The 19240-nt window shown below is 44.7% G+C and overlaps 1 long non-coding RNA gene across 2 annotated transcripts in view; it reads left to right on the forward strand.

Moving 5' to 3' along the window:
* Positions 1–19240, forward strand: part of LOC112551150 — a 155192-nt gene that overhangs the window by 115244 nt on the left and 20708 nt on the right. Inside the window, exon 1 of one of the 2 annotated variants that reach the window (XR_003095339.1) lies at positions 14107–14144. The exons of the other annotated variant lie outside the window; for it this stretch is intronic. This is a non-coding gene — a long non-coding RNA (uncharacterized LOC112551150). Of the gene's footprint in view, positions 1–14106; positions 14145–19240 lie in introns of those variants that run through there. 2 annotated transcript variants of the gene reach the window in all.

Below are 19240 nucleotides of genomic sequence, written 5' to 3' on the forward strand. Positions count from 1 at the left end.
TAAATGTATCAGCCAGAACCCTGCTGATGTCAAACGTAGAAAAATATTTAACATTAATCAGCTCTCTGAATTTCTCTCCTTGTGTGCAGTAGAAAATAGTTCTCTTTAAAAATACTGATTTAGTTCTTCTGGGACCATAAGCAAAGTGTCCCATTTTCCTTTATGTACAATAAACAATGAGTATATCTACTCTGGTTATTCTACACATCTTTCCTGTAGAACAATCCATAATGTATTCATTATCTGTCTGATCTCTCTCTTTCTACCTTTATTTGTCTCACGTTTCACACACACCACAGGAATGTTTGAAAGCTCTGTGCTTCCCAGAGCAATTAGCCTATCCAGCTCCTCTGCTCACCTCTGTCCTCAAACTCTTCCACAATTGTTTTTGTCCCCTGCCCCTCTAATGAGTACACCCTCTGGATAATACCAAGGGCTAGATGTGTTCTTAACCCAAGACTGGATACTCTTTTTTTCTTGGTAGTATTACAAATGGGATATTTTCCTATTTGTTATTTACTCATATATTCAGTTCCCATGCTCCCTTAGTGGACATTAATTCACCATGATATAAGTGTTCTCCTGAGTTTTACCCATTTACCTTCTACTGCCTGTGGCTTTTTCAGCAGTAATATCATTCTTTCTAATACTATGTCCGTTTCTGCATCAGTGTCCCATTTAAAATTAATACTACAAGGTTGGTAGTCTGTTCATTGTCTGTTGCATCTATCTTCTCCTATTAAAGATTCCTCTTGCAAAGTAATGCAACCTTTTTCTTGCTCTCTCCCCCCCGCCCCCCCCCCTGCTGTTTTTGTCTTGCCTTGTGCTGTTTGTATAGTATGTGTAGTTTAATGCACATTTTTCCTGGACACCCACTGTAGCTGCCAGTGTCTTTCTGCCTTGGGTCTCTCTTCTTGTATTTTGGTTTCTTCTTCATGTCCATAGTGTCAGAGCACATTCCAGCATCCGTAAACTTCAGGCACAACTGAGAGACTTCCTTTGTTGTGTCTCCCAAGGATTACCTGAAGAGTGATTATAGAGAGGATGGAGATTTTCCTGTTTTTTAGCTACTTCTGGCCTCTCTTCCTATTTCATAGCCTTGCAGACTTTTCAAAACTATAGATCCACTCAGGGACTAGGGACAGACATTACACACAAACCAGTTTAAGTGATCAGAAACTGGTTTAAACCTGTAAAAGAACAGATGTTCAGTGCACATAGACCAGTTTGAGAATGGCTGAAAATAGTTTGAGATAAACCTGGTTTAATGTAATATCAGACTTAACTGATTTGGCTCAAACCAGTTTATGCAATGTCTGTCCCAGACCCCTTGCTGGTTTAAGTTAAATCAGACTCCCCCCAGCATCCCAGCATGCTCTCTGGGCTGGGTGGGGCTTTCTGCTCCACAGCAGAGCTGGCCCCTCCCCTCTGCTCTCTGGTTGCAACTTCAGCAGAGACTGCAGGCATTTGCCTGGCTTCTGCTCCCCACTCCCTCTCTGCTAAGCAGGCATTCCCCATCCCTCACAGACACCTCTCAGCATTAGCTAGCAGACCACATGCTGGCTACCTCCTAGCTGTGGCACATGAGACAAAGACAGAATCAATGGGTAGCTGGTAATGTCCCTCAATTTTCTTAATGGGGTGATAAGCACTGAGTTAGAGGTGATAAACATTCCCTGCTGGGTCAATCAGAGTATCCTGCCATGGCCCGGCCACACACCCCTCAGCTCAGCACTGTGCACGGGAAAGGAGGGCTGCTCTAGCACCCCTTAGCTTCTAGCCTGAGCCACTGCAGGCATGTGCCTGCATTTCTGAGATGCCTGTCTGGTTACAAACTGATTTAGCCTAGCCAGGTTAGACTAACCTGTGAAGACTGAATCAGTTCAGGCTCAGGCTTTTTGAAAGTCTGTCCCTAGACAGGGAGACCAGTTTACAGCAGCGTTTCCCAACTGGTGTGCTGTGGCACACTGGTGTGTGGTCAAACATTACCAGGTGTGTCCGGGATTTGGGGGGAGGGAGGGCATGGCTCCCGGCAGGGCGTGGCTCCAGCCAGTGCTACCACTGCTGTCCCATGCCACCACTGCTCTGTGTTTGGCCACATGCCACCCCCCCCACCACTCTACATTCAGCCGGTGTGCCATAGGATGGGAGAGGCCATGTAAGTGTGCCATGGGATGAAAAAAGTTGGTAATCACTGGTCTATAGGAGCAGCTAAGGTTTCTGCTCTTGGTTAAACAGAAAAGGGAATGTGAATTCTCTATACCAGGGGTTGTCAGCCAGGGGTATGTGTACCCCTGGGGTACTTGGAAGGTCCCAGAGAGTACATAGTAGTGGTGCAGAGAAGCGGGGGAACTTCTGGTTTTGCCGCTGGAGCTTCCCATTTTGCCAGCGGTGCTTCTGGTTCTATCGGTGGCCGAAGGACTCCCTGATTCTCAACCGGTTGCTGGGGGTACACCAACCAAAAAAAGGCTGAGAACCCCTGCTCTATGCAACCATAACTCTGGAAAAATCTTTTCTTCTTTCTGCCTTCTCAAAAACCAAGGTGACGCATCTTATTTGAGGGTGTGTGGTATGTGAGAAAATATGGTAATGCCAGCTATTCTGCTAGTCTTTGCCTCAGAACACTATCACAGTTTTATTTCCCATTATGGACTTAATTAATTCTTCCCAATGTCATGATTGACTCTTTGGCTTTAGATTAGTTTCCATGTTTTCAGCTTTATTTTGTATAATCTGTTTGAAAAAAAATATAGTCTGTTTCGTTTTTAGGTGAGGTGCAATTTCTGAACCACATTTTTTTTAGTTGGCAACCTTCATCCTAAACTGACTAAAAACTATTAAAAACATCCAGTGCTTTCAATCCAGTTCTTGTCAGACACAAGGCTACTTTCTGGCTGTCTTCCTGACAGATAATGAATATGCAGGTTCAGAGTAAAGTGCTGCTTAAACCTTCTCCAGGTCTCAAAAAACTGCAATGCTAGTGGGACTTTTCACTGCTTTGTTCTTCCACTCAGAGTATTTCCTTAGCCCTTTTTAATTTTGGTGTCTTGTGTTCCCAGAGCCACAGAGTGAGCTGACTGATTCAGCATGTGAGTTGTAGCTAATCGGTAATGTGAATATCTCTATCTTAACAACCAGTTCCAACTGGCTCTTGTCAGAGCCTCTTAAAGGTACAGTTCCCCACATGACTGTCTACTTAATGTGCAAATCATATGCCATTTGATATGTGTATGCAGTGATAGACATATTTAATGCTGTGACATAATTTTGTGCATAAACTGTCCCAAATGAATGCCACCTGCCTCTTTATAGATGGGTTCATCACTGTTGTAACTACTGTTCCCATAAGGACAGTCTATAAGGAGTCTGTTATCTGTCTTGCGCTCTGTTTTCCATCCAGGCTCATTTTATGTCCCTCACTACCAGAATGTAGGAAAGTCAGGCTGCCCTCTAAGGACTCTACCATTTAAAATATATCCAGTGTGGATGACTACAGTAAAGAGTTGTAGTTTGTCCCATGCAGATTCTTTTCCTACAGGATGTCCCTTTATGAAGCCCCTGATGGCTGGAAGAAGACTGTCTTCCTGTAGAAATTAGCTGCTAAAGAATCCATGTTGGATGAAACTCACCTCTTCCCACACGCAGCATGAGTGATTGATGAGTGCTGGAATCCACTTTTCCCAAATTGCTAGCCTGCAGAACCACAGAGCAGCTTCTCCACAGATGCTGTTCCAATCTGTATGGTTGAATATTGGCCTCTGCCCCCTTTGCCCCTCCCCCTGCCACATGGAGGAATAATGTGAATGCTTTAGGCCAGTGGATTTGCCTGAGAATTGAATCAGCAGCACCTGTATGCTTTGGTGAATTTTTTTCCATGTGCAAACAAACATTATGGCATGCCATGCAAGTGCCAGCTGCTGCTGGCTGAGGCTGGACAGTCTGTGCATTTAACTTCCTCCTTATCCCTAGGCTACTCTGGAGTGAGAATGTGTGCCCTCACTTTCTCTTTATGGATCCCTGTTTATAAATTTTATCTACACAGGTGAGCAAATGTTATTGCACAAAAGAAAGGAAGTGAAAATAATACATCCATTGGGGAGCAAATCTGTTTCCATTGAACCAGCAAGAAGTTGCACAATCTTCTGTCCAGCAGTGAGATCCACAATTGGAAATATTCTTACTTGACAACCCTAAAAAGGACTAATGCCTATTGCTGATTGCCAGTGTTCTCTGACAGAGAAGTGAATCACTTTTTAGAGACAATGGCTTGTTTGCTTTTCATTGAAACTTGAAGATATTTCATAATAGAATTCAAGCAAATTTACCAGATGTTTCATCCCACTGTGTTCTTCTGGCAGGTCTACGAGATAGAATGCTGAGTAAGGCTAATAAATCAAATGGAGTATGAAAGGCTTAGGGAGAGAATACAATATATATGACTGAAACCATAGGAATACCTTTCCCCATCGATCCCTGGGAATTTCTGATGTTTCCTGTGTTTCAGTTAGTCACTGATCGCAAATACGTGAGGGAGAGGGGGTCCTGTTCAGTTCTTATAACCTGTGGTGAGACATTTCTTGTCTAAAGACACTTCTTGTATTGGCAAAGTAGATCAAGTACATAAAAATGATGAAATACAATTCTAAATTCAGACAATATTCTATCCAGCTGGGGAAAAGTGGAAATATGAGCATAAGGTGGTTTCAGAGGCTGATTCTGGCCCAGCAGAGCATACTGTAGCACTGCAAAAAAATAACAGCCCACTCCTCCGCTCTCATTTTTAGCCTCTTTTACTCTGTTTAGTCCCTCCTGATCTCTTTGCATACAGGCTGTAGCATCCAGCAGATTTCTGCTATTTTCTGTTAGTATCTGGAAACAGAATCACTTATAGAAGGAGAATCCATTTAAAATCTTTCTGGCCACGTGTGCACAAGATGCTTACTGCACAGTAGCTCATTACTACTGCGTAGTAGCGTTGCAGGGCACAAACCATGATGTGATGCTACTGTGCAGTAGTAATGAGCAGTCAGCATCACCATGAAGCCATGTGGGGATGCTGCTGTGCAGTAACACTGGTTACTGTGCAGTCAGGGTCTCATGTAGATATGGCCTCTCTGTTCTAGGGGAACACAACTCTTCATTTTAAACTTAGTCCTTGTTTGCCCTTTAATAAACACTTGGAGCTCCAGGACTCCGTTTACAAACTGGAAGACAAAATGGCCATAACTTCCTTAGAGCAAAATTTGTGCCCTTCCCCTCTGGTTTGGTTCATTTACTCCATGGCCCTGCTCATCCTGACCCTTGCCACAGCTGGCAACACCTATATAGACCCTACATCTGGTAGCAGGAAAATGATTCTGGGGCCTCCAAACCCTGGTGTAAGCAAGGGAAATGATGGGGGAAATGTTTCTCCTTTTTGGTCCTGGTTACATTTAGGAAATTCTAGCAAATGTCCCCGTTGTTGCTCATAGAGCTTTAGTGGTGTTGGTGTGACAGGACCAGGAACCCTTGTGCAGGTAAGGCTTTGGCTGCTGACACAGTGTTCAGCACCATGTCATCCAACTCTTCTGGGAAGAACCTAATTAATAGGGGCATGCAAAATGGGCCCTATTTGATTCAGATTCAGATTCAGCCTGAATCGGGGACAGTACTTTGCTTCATTGATTCGGATCACTGTCCCCAATTTGATTCAACCAAATATGAATCTGACGATTGAATGCTGATTTGGAGAATCAACAATTCGGACACAGACACAGCTTAAAATTTTTTTTCTACATACCTCCAGGTACTAGGCGCGGCTTGTGAATGCTACGATGCTGGGGCAGATGGAGCGTCCCACAGAAGTGCGGGGGGCTCCCCTGCATGCTCAGTGGCAGAGGCGGAAGTGGACTGGAAGCACTTCCGGTCCGCTTCCAGGTCTGCTAGGGAGCGCAGTGGAGGCCCCCCCGCATCTTGCCAGCTCAGCGATTGGTTGCGGGAAGACCCTGGGTACCCCCCCAGACCCAGGAGGCACCAGTCGCTGAGCCGGGGAGGAGTGCAGGGGGGCCCCCTGTGCATTCTTCAGCGGACCTGGAAGTGGACTGGTAGTGCTTCTGGTCCACTTCCAGGTCTGCTGCTGAGAGCACTGGGGAGCCCCCCGTGCTCCTGTGGGATGCTCCATGTGCCCCATCATCGCAGCATTTACGTGCCACCTGCCACCTAGAGGTATGTAGAAAAAACATTTAAATCTGTCTCTATGACTGAATTGCCAAATCTTTTTGAATCTCGCCAAATTGATTCAGAGGGTTCCAATTCGATTCAGAGAGATTAAAGGGTTCTCTGGTTTGATTTGGATTTGGATTTGGAGATTCGGCCACTGAACCGGGTCAAATCTCCACCAAATCGAATCAGGGACCAAAGGTTCGCAAAGCCCTACTAATCAATGTGGTGTGGAACACCATGTCTGAGGTCAAACCCCATTGAAACCAGGGCTCTTGAGGGTGCTGTGTGGGCTGATCTTTTAAAACGGCCCTTGGTTAGACAGGAGCTTCAGGGTACAGTGCTAGTGGAGTCACAGGGCTTCTGCCTGTCTTTCCACTCTGGTGCTGAGGACTCCAGCTAACATGTATAGCACCAGCACCTCCTGCCTCAACCCAGAAAGTGGGGCCAGAGTGCAGGACTTAAGCCAAGGTTGTGTGTGTTAATTAAAAATACACACACGTTATGGCATTGGCTCTAGGGTCTGGTGCAGTGCCACGCAGAGGTATCTGAGCTCAGGATAGTGATGTGAGCTCAGTGCTCCATCCCATGCTTCCTAGGGTGAAGTATCATGTTAAGTAGCATGTTCCCTAGCTAAGTAGGGATCATCTCTTCATGGCACTCAATTATGCTGCATAGGCAGACCTGAAAGCAGGGTTGTCTAACTGGTGGCCTGTGGGCTGCATGTGGTCTGTGAGGGGTTAGTGTGGGGCCCCCAGGATCCTACTGGAAGCTGTTCCCCTCATTGCTCCAGCTGCTGCTTCAGCAGGGATCTCCAGGCTCCTCCTCCTCCTTTCTGTCTGCAGGGGGCTGGGCAGGGCAGGCAGCACAGAGCCATGGTGGGGAGTCTGCAAGGGGGAGGGGGGGGAGAGAGGGGTGTCTGGGCACCTGCGTGTACAAGGCAGCTGGGGGCAGGGGGAAGTTGGGGTTTGCCCAAGCTGTGCTGGGATTGCTTGCAGCTGGGGGAGAGGGGGTGGGGGGGAAAAAAGGCCATGGCTCTTATGGTATGTACTGTCTACTGGTGCAGCCCGGACTCCTAGGAAATCAGACAGCCCTGCCATAAAGCATACCACTCTCATTACAAAGATGCCATACGATCACAGGGCTCCATTTCTAAAGTCTACTGTTTTTAACAGCCCTGCACATAAGATACATGCTATTCAAGCTGTCTGCTTCTGAGAACTGGATACTTACCTGGCTGGACTCATTTGAGTCCCGTTTTTGTTTTTGGGGTGAGTGTTTTCTTTTTTTTTTTTTTTTTGGGTTGTTCTCCTGCCCTGGCGGGGGGGCGGGCTAGAAGATCTATTAGGTCCCTTCCGACCCTGAAACTATGAAACTATGAAACTATGAAACTGAAAAGCTGAGCTGACTCTGACAGGATTAAAATCCATTGTTGCATAGAGACACCAGGTATTTCCAACCTATGGAAGAGCTAAACAATCCTTAGTCACTGGGCTCTGAAAACACAACAGCCTCCTCAGGGTTAAATAAGTGGAATAAGGAGACACTGACTCCTCTTCAGCTCTGAAGGTCTTAAAACCTTCAATACTTGAGACCATTGTGAAGTTCACCCTTTGTCTGCTCAATGAGGCTGTAAAGCTGGCATGACTCCAGCCACAGATGCTCTTTAAAGATGAACAAGTGGTTTGGAAAGTTTTATTTTCTTTCCTTTAAGAGCAGCACCTTCAGCCTAGGCTGTGCAGAGCCAGCGTCAGAGCTGTGCTGCAGCCTTGGAGCAGCTTAGGCCAAACATTACCAGTTTTAAGCAACACTGGAAGGTCTTTTATTGAGTTCAGTAGGCTTCAGCTCAGGGCTAACAGGGTCAAATGCCTCCATGATTACTATAAGACATGAATGCGAACTCATAAAGGATAGAAGATGATGCCTCTCTTCAAACTCTTCCCTATTTTCTCTTCTTTCTGGTCACGTGACACGAAAGCAGTAATTTAGTTTAGCTTTTCAGGCCTTCGGGGTTGTGGATTTGTTTGCAGCAGTCCACACTGACAGCTGGAGCTTTAGGCAGTAGACTATGTTTAGAGTAAGCAACTGATCCCCCTTATGGCTAGGGACAGACATTCAAAAAGCCCAAGCCTGAGTCGATTCAATCTTTACAGGTTACTCTAACCTGCAGGGATTGAGCCGATTTGCAAGTGGATAGACATTCATTTTTGATTCAGGAAATGGAGGTACATGCCTTCAGTGCCTCAGGCTAGAATCCAGGGGATGCTAGAGCAAGTCCTCCCTTTCCTTGCAAGGTGCAGAGCTCAGGGGGAGTGGTGGCGGTGGAGATGTGGCAGTGGTGAGTGGGGAGCTACCACAGGTGGCCGAAGTGTCGGTGGTAGGGCAGTGGGGTGGGGATGGTGAGCACCGACCAGTGGTTGGCGACCACCCATAGATGCTGCCAGCAGCCTCAGCAGTGCTTTTTGCAGGGGGTGCACCGCCAAGCTCAGGGGGTGCACGTGCAGCTGTGTGCACCCCCTATGCATCATCAGTGCCAGCTAGGGAGGAGAGGGGTGGGGCCAGCCCTGCTCCCTGGGGCAGACAGTCCAGCCCAGCCTAGCCAGCTCAGGGCTGAGAAGCATGCTGGGATGCTGGGGGACTCTGGTTCAAGTTAAACCAGGAAGGGGTCTGGGACAGAAGTTCCATAAACTGGTTTGACCCAAATCAGTTAAGTCTGATACTACATTCAACCAGGTTTTTCTTAAACCACTTTTGGCCATTTTGAAACTGGTTTATGTGCACTGAACTTATGTTTTGTTAGATCACTTAAATCAGTTTCTGATCACTTAACCCAGTTTGTGTGTAACTTCTGTCCCTAGCCCCTGTGTTTAAAAGAGAACACAAAGTTAATCTGTGCAGGTGGAGCTTTAGAAACATGGCAGTTTTGTTGCTTTGAGCTTTTGCTTAGCTAACACCTAGGGATAGGTTTGTCTATAGCTGTAGAAGAGGCTGAGAGAGGCCTCTGCTGCCAGTCACATATCTTAGAGCTGAGGTCTGAGAAGTAAAAATGAAGTGCAAATATGCACTTTCATGCTTCTAGTATGAAAACAGGCTATGAGAATGCATCCCTCGATGACATTCCAGCTGTCTGTCTTTCCTTCTTATGGTCATTAAATGGATTTTGTCAGACTCATCTGTTAATGAAAAATATGAGTGATGAAGGACATGAATACACTGAAAAATATGAGTGTACTGTTCCTATCAGTTTGGGGCTTGAAATCTATTAAATTGGCAGGGGTTAAGGAGTTAAGCAAACTCTCTATTGTTCCTTGAATTCAAAAGAAATATATTGAGAATGATGAAGAAAAAAATGAATTAAAATAGAAAATATGAGCAGCAGAGCTAAAAGAATGTCTATTCCCTTGTTTAATACCTAGCTATATGAGCATGCACAATTTCATGCAAATCAGACTTCATTTGTGTTGTATTTTGCTTCCCTAGTTAAAAATGAGATAGATGAAAACGAGGATTTTTTTCAACACCCCATACATAGTATATTCATTTTGGGAAGTGGTGAGAAATAGAGTGAATATGAATCTGGACAATGACATCCCCAGTGATCCAAAAATATTTGCACTTGGTGACCTGAATGGTCCCTTGAATATAAATGAACCACAGAAGAAATTTTCTATTAAGAGCAAATGCAATCACTAAAAGGATGATACTGCTGAAATGGAAATGTGCAAGGGGATTAAAGCTTGCAGAATGGTACACAGGGTTAAATGAACTGACAAATGTGGAGAAAATCACCTTGAGTTTAAGTAAACAAAGAGGTTTCTTTTAGGAAATATAGTCATTATTTTTAGAGAGTTATGATTGAACCATCATACCGTATGTAATAAGTTACTGCCATAATCTAGAATAGATCAAACTTGTTTATATATTAAAGCTGTGATACATAGTCATGGCTATCAAAAAACTCAAGTATTTGAAACAAAATCAAGAATATTTGGAAGACAAAAAGGATTTTTTTGGCCCTGTTTGTAACTTTCTCTGTTAATAGGGGACTTATAAAGAAAATATTTAGTACAGTTTAAGAGCACTTTGTGCTCCATTTGGTACTTGTCTTCTCAAGTTTAGAGGGCTCTGTATAAAGATGGGGAAATATGACTGACCCCATTTTATTGATGAGGAAGCTGAAGTGACTTGGCCAATGTCATAGAGCATCTGTGGCAGATAAATGAATTGAATCCATTCTTCCATATTCTTAGTTCTGTGCTCTCACCAATACACCATGCTCCCTCATTGTGATACAGCAGAATATGAAATAGGAACAATTCACTCTGATAAAGTTTCAGTGCTTGTTGTTATGGCAACACCTTCTATCCCATTAGGTTAAGTTGTGCTCTCCCAGTGGTGGTTGCCATTGCTGTGTGTTGAAGGCTGCATCAGAAATTTCATTCTAATGCCCTCATTTTTACTGCTGCCTTTGGAGTTGAATTTTTCCATGCTTGGTTTCAAAGAAATCCTGTTCATTTTAGTCATACAGATAGCCCCACAGAAATCTGCAACAGGAAGTGAAAGATCAAATCCTTGTGTTGCAACTCACTGGGACAGGGACAGTTCCCGCCCCTCCTGCACAGTACTTGGACACTGCTGGCTCCTGATATATAATACAAATATTAGTTGTTCTCTAATGGGCTATTACTTGCATCTGGTAGGACATAAATCATATGAGATGGTATCTGGCACATAGGCCTAATATATATCTTTTCAAGCAGTTCTTGAAATCTTACAAGCAACCTACGATCTCTGGCCTTATAGCAGTCGTGAGTGATATACCTCTTAGCTGACCATTCTGGGCACTAGCACATCCAGTAGAAGTTACTGTGAGTAAGGCACCTCAGTCTCTTGAGATTAAAAAATAAAGGCATTAACTTGAAATAAATTCCATCTCTCTCTATCCCATGCCATGGTATGTCCGCACGTCTAGAGCTTTGGAGATGTGTGTAAAATAACTGTCTGAGACAGGGCAATTATCATCCCAGCTGGTAAAAAAGATAAACTGGAATTTAATAAACAGCCTAATGAAAAGAACCATCATGGCTTTGAATACTGACAGCTCAAATCCTTGCTTGGCTATAGCCTAACCCCTGGTGGTGTCTAGATACACCAGACCTCCTCCCTGTTTGACTAGAAAGTTTCCTGATGTCTCAAAGTCTGGTTCTGGGAGCATCCAGAGCTGCCCAAATCTGAATAGCTCTGTGTATGTTTAAGCCTGATCAGGATCCAGAACCTAAGCAGAAGAATGCCTATCCCTGCTGAGGCGCCTGATCTGGGAAAGGACTTACTTGGAAGCAAAAGGGTTGGGTGCGGGTGCTCATTTCTAGTCCCTGCTCTCTGAACTTGATTTTTCATTTTACACTTAAAAGTCATTGTATAAAATGCATTAGCAGTCATGGAAGCACTGACTGGAACCCAGGACTCCCCCTTCCCAGATGAATGCCTGAGCCCATAGGATACTAAGAGGTGCTCCATCTTGTACATCTGCTTGTCTGGACCGAATGCAATGATTCTCAGCCAGAGTGCTGTGGACCCTGGGGTGCCTTGAGAGCCTTTCAAGGTTGCTGTGCAAAGTTAGCACTACAGTTCACAAGATAAACTCAGAAATTTCAAACAGGAATTCATAGTATTAAAAACATCTTGACCTTGTGTGGTCTTTTTGAGTTCTCTGCAACAGATTAATTGCTCTATTATTTTGTTGTAGTAAAAAAATGAGTGAAACCTAAGAGCTGGAATTTTCTGAGGGGGGTCTTGAACCAAATGAGAGGTACCTGTGCCTGAAAAGGTTGAGAATCACTGGCCTAACACATCTTGTATTCTTTTTTGCACAGTGGCTCACCTTCAAGAGGAGAGGGGTACAGGGTGTCAGCAGCCCAAAGTAGCTTAGGCCTGGTGAGTAAGGCACCCTCTTGGCAGTGGAGAGATGTGGGTTTGAATGCCCTCAGGCTGAGGAGGCATTAAGCTTGTGTCTCCTACTTTGTGGATGACTGCTCTGAGCACTAGGCTATTTTGTAAAAAGTGTGGATTGGCACCAGTAGACCGAATCCTCTCGTGATGTATTCTTTCAAAAATCCTGGTTTTAGGTGCCTACCCTGTGCTGCATTTCCTGTTGGCTAGCTGCCTGCTCACCATGCAGACTGTTGGATTGGCATTCTGAGGTGCCTGTCCTTCCCTGCGCACTGAATACGGAGCCTAAATACCTAACACAGGGTTTATATTCCATGCTGCAGGTCAGGTGCTGGAGAACTTTGGCATTGCAAACTCTCACTTGTATTTGCTGCAACCCTGTGTTGGTTCAAAACCAAACTGTCTGCTCCAAGAGACAAGTATTACCTATTTAACTATATGAACTTCTTGGACCAAATTAAGAGGTGGGTGTAATGTACATGAATGCGTAATGTACATGGATGCAATATACCATTAATTTCTGGAGTTTCTCAAACTCTGAGATCACTGAGAACACCGTTTAATTACTGGGTTTTTTTCATTTTAAATTTAAAAAGTTGATTAATATTAAAAAAAATACAAATGGATTTTAATATTCTTCTCCTTCTCTCACACCTTTCATTCCCTGTCAATAATGAAGATCTTTCAGCACTTTGCACAGTAAGAAAATGATTCTACACTATTTCCTACAGAGATTTCTGGTGTAGTGGGCTGGCTGTAAAGAAGCAGTAATTCCTTTACATTCTGTAACCATGCCATTTTCTCTATCAGCATGGAGCATTTGACTCATGTGCCCTGGAAAATAACTTCTCACTCCCACTATGTGCACATGCATTGAGCTGAGATCTAAACCTGACCTGCAGTTCTGAGATGCAAACTCATGATCAAAACTGCTGGATGCAGAGGGCCAGTGATTTGGTGTCTTGAGGCTCAGGGGTGAACAAGGACACTATTTATGGGATACTGTAGTGAATTCAAAGAAGTGATGATGCTTTTTAATGCCTAGTGAAGCTAAAAAAATGCAGCCCAAAATAACAATAATAGAAAACCTTTGTTATAAGGCCCACTCCTGCCTCCATTAAAGTTAATAGGAGTCTTACCACTGACTGCAAGGGGAGCAGGATCAGCTTGTTAACTTTGGTATGTTTTTAGGAGAGAAAATGAATATTTTGTTTATAAACATTAAGTTGCCTCTGGTTTCCAGTTCTGGGATGGATATGTAGTGAGTGATCTCCTGGCTGGAATAAGTTGTTTTTTTAAAAAAAAAGGAAAAACAGTTTGTTTTGAATTGCATCCTTTTCTTTTTCTTTGCAGAATGGGCCCAAACAGCAACATTGTGGCTGGTTTCAGAATTTCAAAGTTCCCAAAGCTTTTGTGGATTTTGTGGTAGATATTGGGGTAACTGGTATTTAAAACCAGAGCCATAGTCTCACAAGCTGCTGAGTTATGTTCAGGGTCATAGTTTTAAACTCCTAAGGTCCCCTCTACATGTGCAGGTAAAGACACTGTGGGATCTAATGTGCAATCCACACAATCTTTCCTCTTGCCATGCCACATCTGCAAGGCAGGAGGTGTGGTTGTAGGACTGCATATTAGATCCCATTGCTCCTTACTGCTGGTGTATGGGAAGCCTGTTCCTGGGCTCCCCCTGCACCAGCAAGAAGCAGGTGGCTCCTGCAGCTGGGAACCCCCACCGATGACAGGGCTCATAGCCACTGGGGTCCCTCATCCTGGGGCTGGGAGATCATAGCAGTGCCCTGCAGCTGCTGGGATCCAGTGCCCACAGTTGTCAGGCGCTGCTTGGGCCAAGAGTCCACTCAGATGACAGGTGCTGTTGCAATCTCCTAGCCCCAAGGCTGCAGGGGGTGCCCTGTGGCTGAGAGATCGCAGCAGCTGTGATCTCTCAGCTCTGGGGGTGTATTGTGTGCCACGGTGGCTGGGAGATCACAGCAGCTGAGGTAATTACATATAGATATAATGTGTAGGGGCCTAAAACATTTACAATCCAGAAATGGGTAGGTGGATAGTTTTGACTGAGGCCCACCTCTAATGCTGGTTTTCTTCAAAAAGCTTCCAATTCATTATTATTGTATTTATTTTTTAATGAATAAGTGGTATTTGCATATGTGCCAAATGATAACTGTCTGCCTGACTATTCACAAAATGCATCTACCAGTCAGAAACCTCTTCAGAATTTGGCTTGAAGTTGGTATATTTTTGTGTTATAAAGGTCTCCCTTATGGAGTGTTTATACTTTGTTCTTTGAAATTCTAGAAGGCATTGGGAAGATGCTGCCGGACAATTAACGGTATACTCAGAATGGAAATTCTACTTACATTTGTTCTTCATAGAGGGATTCTGATCAGTATACAGGATTTTAAAAACACCATCACAGAAATGTAGCTTCCAAGCCCATTTCTGACAGTGTCTCACTTAAGTATAGCAGCACTCTTGGTTGTGGTGAACTCCTGTCATCCAAACTCCTCCATCCTGTGACTTGCTGTCTTGTACATCTGCTGATAAACTGGCCGACAGATCCTGCTAAATATTAAGGCGTGCATCTCAAAATGCTCCAGAGTTTTAGAATGTGGCAGTCCCGCTGACTTTTTTGGTAGACTCTGGGCTAGACCCTGTATATTACTTTGGGGAAAAAAAGACTCTTAAAGGTTTGATTCCAGGTTCAGGTACCTGCCTAAGACCTGTGTCAGTTCAGCATTGACAAAATGGAGCAAAATATTTATAACTAATAATTCATTTTATGTGTTTTTCCCTGGCTTTCAATATCCAGATACTTTGATTTTATTCATTATGTAAAATAGCTTGATTATTTTACCAAATATGTTTAGTTGATGGATTTTTTACAAGCTCTTTGGAGATTCCCAGAGAAGATGAATGTGATTACATGAGTGAGTCAAGAAAACATTCAACCTATAGTTGATTTTCCACATTTGTCATCTAATTAGGTGTTTTTAGGATTGATGTAAAAAAGGATTAGTCAGTTGATCATCTAGATGAGCTAGCTACCTCTGATTTCTCAAAATGAGTTTGTTTTATCAAGAGTAGCAACAAGTCTTATCAGATAGACTTGTAGTTACCCTGCATTGCTACTCTTGATGAAACAAACTTGTTTTGAGGATATTAGGAAGCATAGGAACAAAGTGTGACTGTGAATAGTGTGTATTAGCCAGCAGAGCTGATCTGCTCTCTGCTCTCCTTGGCTGTTTTGCAGGTATTCTATTCAGGCACCAAACACATTATTTACTTATTTATTCAGTTCTTAGTAATGCTGTGCTAACATGTGCTCAGGGTTCAAAGCCCCACTGTGTGTGCACAGCAAAATAACAGTCCCTGCCCAAAAAGTTTCTGTGCATATCAAGTTATCTGCTGAAAGCTGTTTCCCTTTCTATAAACAGAGTCCAGATCCACCAGACTTGGATCTTTCAAACAGGCCATTCCTCAGACCCCAGTGGACTTCTCCCAGAATGGATTCTTGTTTCTTCTGCCCTGTTCCTCCCCCTGAAAGAAGCAGACGGCTGCCTTGGACTTGCTGCTAACCGGAGGACCTTCGTCCATGGATTTTGTCAGCCCTTCCCTGTTCTTAGCACATTTCTGCAAACATTTAAAAAAAATCCCAAACTTCACCCAGTACCCCCATCTGCTGTGAATCGTTCTCAGGGAATTTGAATACTGTGCTCAAAAGCCTCTATCTTGTGCTAACACCTCCCACTAAAGCCCTTCTATGCTGATAAAATATCTGTAACCGAAAGGAAAATGGAGTCAGTTCCCTGTTCCACTTTGTTCAGATTCATTCTTATATATTTTCATTACGCATTTTCATGTCCATATACCACATCTTGCTTTCTCCCCTAGTTACTCAGCTTTGTTGATATTGCTCTTTGCTGATCGAGTAGTTATTTTCTTTGCCCCCACGATATTATGCTCTCAACACACCCAGGACCGATGCCCCCGACAAGGCAGAGCCATTATAGAACGACTTGGCCTGCTGCCTATGTCTATCCTGGGAGCCCTAGGAGGGCTATCACACTTTCTGCCGCATAGTCTCCTCTTTCCTGGAGATCTAACACAATTCTGCAAGTCGTCACTTGGAGCCATATTTCTCTTTGCCCTGGAATATTTTTATTTATTTTTAGTAAATGTTTGTCAGTATTTCTAACATTTTGCCTCCAGCAACGTGGCCTGGACAAAAGCCACACAGCAGTCTGACAACCTGTTAGGCAAGTCTCCCATCAATTAGGCTGCAGCTGTCATTGTATCTATTCTCAGCCTCCTTGTTACATGTTTGCGAATAACATAGTCTGCAGTTTAGCGGTTCTTGTTTTTCTCTCTTCCATATCCAGTCAAGAACATTTTGTCTCCAGAGCTCCTCCTGTCTCATTTATTCTTCTTGCTTCCTAATCAACACAGCTTTTATTCTCCTAAGTAGATACGCTTATCAAGGCTACTCATCTGTTCCTTTTATAAATCCATCTTTTTTTTAACCACATGCAACAACAAATACAAAGATAGATCTTGATATTTTACACTTCATTTCCTGCCATTCCAATACTTTCTCTAATACACATAGACTGGCTCATAGCTGTTTAGATCCACCATATTGAAATTATATCATCCATGAAAGCTCTCCTTAGAGGCTGTCTTGCTTCTCTTGGTGTTTGGACTCCCAAGGTTTTTGTATATTGCATTAGCAGGTTCATTGCAACTGGAAAGAGAATCAATGACAATGTGCTACCTGCTAGAATTCCCTGTTTAACCCTCTTCCATTTGCAGTTTCCTGTTCTCTTGAAAACTTCATAAAAATTGCTTTATAATAGATTTTCTTCTTTTTTTTTTTTTTTTTTTTTTTGCCTGCTGCTCCACTCTGCTTGGTGGTACTTGATGCTAATATTTCATCCACTAATCTACAGAGTGCAGCCCTGTTCGTATTAGCTAAATTGAACAACCACACTTGTGCATTTCATTTTCTTGTTTTGCTTCACATATGAAATGGGAAGTCAGGATGGGTATGTTCCAGCAAGATAGAAGATCCCAGAACATCTCTGCTTTGGCCTGATTGAAAGATATATTTCTGTATTATCCTGTTATCTCTTTCACTGGCCCTGCTCAGCCACTGCACAAAAATGTAGAAAACATTTCTGTTTCCTCTGGCTCCACAGATCCTAACAATGGGTCTGCAGCCAGCTTGCAGCTTTGGAGGCAGCACCAGACCAGTCCATCATGCACAGATTGGAGCAGTTAAGTTGAGATCAGCCCAAGTCCTGTTGGTTAAAGTCCCTGCATTTGGATGTTGGGCAGTTCAGCAGTTCAGATGTCTTTGAGGAGTTTGGAGTATATGCCCTAGAACTGGTTTCAGGCTCACCACGGAGTGTGCAGTTAAGATCACTCTAAGCTGTAGTAGGCAACTATTGACCTTGTGGATCATGGTTTATGCCTAAGAGCTCTAGTCAGTAGGGTTGTGCAAAGCTTCAGTCCCTGATTCAATTTGGCTGAGATTTGGCCCAATTTGGTGGCTGAATCTCCAAATCTGAATCGAATCAGAGGACCCTTTAATCTCTCTGAATTGAATTGGAACCATCTGAATTGATTTGGAGAGATTCAGAAAGATTCGGCGATTCGGACATAGACACAGCTTTAAGTGCTTTTTCTACATACCTCTAAGTAGCAGGGGCTCATCACTGTGATGCTGGGGTGCATGGAGTGTCCCACAGAAGCACAGAGGGCTCCCCAGCATGCTCGACAGCAGACATGGAAGTGGACCAGAAGCACTTCCAGTCCACTTCCGGGTTCGCTGCCAAGCACATGGTTGGCCCCCCCTTGTGGGGCTCTTGCGGGATGCTCCATCCACCCCAGCATCACAGCAATCACAAGCCGCACCTGCTACCTCAAGATGTAGAAAAAACTTTTAAAGCTGTGTCTATGTCCGAATTGCTGATTCTCTCCTTGTATGGAGTTCTGTGACCATCACACCAAGACCTTTGACGTGTGCACCTAGGCAAGAGTAATGGGGAGTGGAGGCTGCCTAAGACCTACCACCCTCTCTTTAGACCATTGAGACAGAATCCAAAGGGCAGACCAAGTCCAGATGTTCAGTGCCTTGATGGTTGTAGCTTCTGCCAGAGAGCAACAGATAAAAACTGCTGCTGGCTGCTTAATGTTTCAGCAAGGGTGCATTTCTGTCAGGGTGATGTCTGTTGACCTTTCTCCAAAATGGAATACCTACAAGGCAATGGGGGCTACAGTTCTGAGGTGCCCTATGCTCATCTTACTCTGGAGGTTGCAACATTGTGGTACAGATTTCCCTTGATTTATGCAGTAGATGCGTTCCCAGGAAATGGCGCATAAATTGAATTTGCATAAAGCAAACCCAGTTTACAATGAAACAGATAGGGATGAGTTCCCATGGTGGTGAGGGAGGGAGGGAGTGAGGCTGGAGCTAGGGAGGGAGTGAGGCTGGAGCTAGGGAAGGGGTGGGGAAAGGGGCGCAGTGCAGCCCAGTGGCTGCAAGCAGGCAGCGTCTGCCATTCCCGGGGCAGCAGCAGGGGTGGCACTGGGCTCTTCACGGTGCTTGGGGTGGGTGGCAGTCCCACTCACCCCACTTCTCCCCACTCACCCCATTGCTCCACTTCTTCCCATTCACCTCAGCCCTTGCTGCAGCCCCGGGAGCGGCTGACCCCAGCGGCCTGTAGCTGCTGGGCTGTACCATGCCCTGAACCCCCCGGTGCAGCACAGTCCAGTGGCTGCAAGCAGGCAATGTCTGCCACTCTCACGGCTGCAGCAGGGGCAGGCAGCAGCCTGCAGCAGGACTAGAGCAGGTTGGGGCTGGTGGCAGCACCAGGCTCTTGCTGGTACTTGGTGGCAGTGCTGGGAGGGCAGGTTGTGGGGGGGCTACAGTGAATTTTGGGGTGGCAGCAGCCCCCCTCCCATTGCCGTGGCCCACCCCAAGTGCCAGGAAGAGCCTGGTGCCACTGCCGGCCCCAACCTGCTCTTGTCCCGCTGCAGGCTGCCGCTCGCCCCTGCTGCAGCCCTGTGAGTGGCG

This window comes from Alligator sinensis, unplaced genomic scaffold (genome assembly GCF_000455745.1).
Source record: "Alligator sinensis unplaced genomic scaffold, ASM45574v1 scaffold814_1, whole genome shotgun sequence".
Classification (NCBI taxonomy): Eukaryota; Metazoa; Chordata; order Crocodylia; family Alligatoridae; genus Alligator; species Alligator sinensis.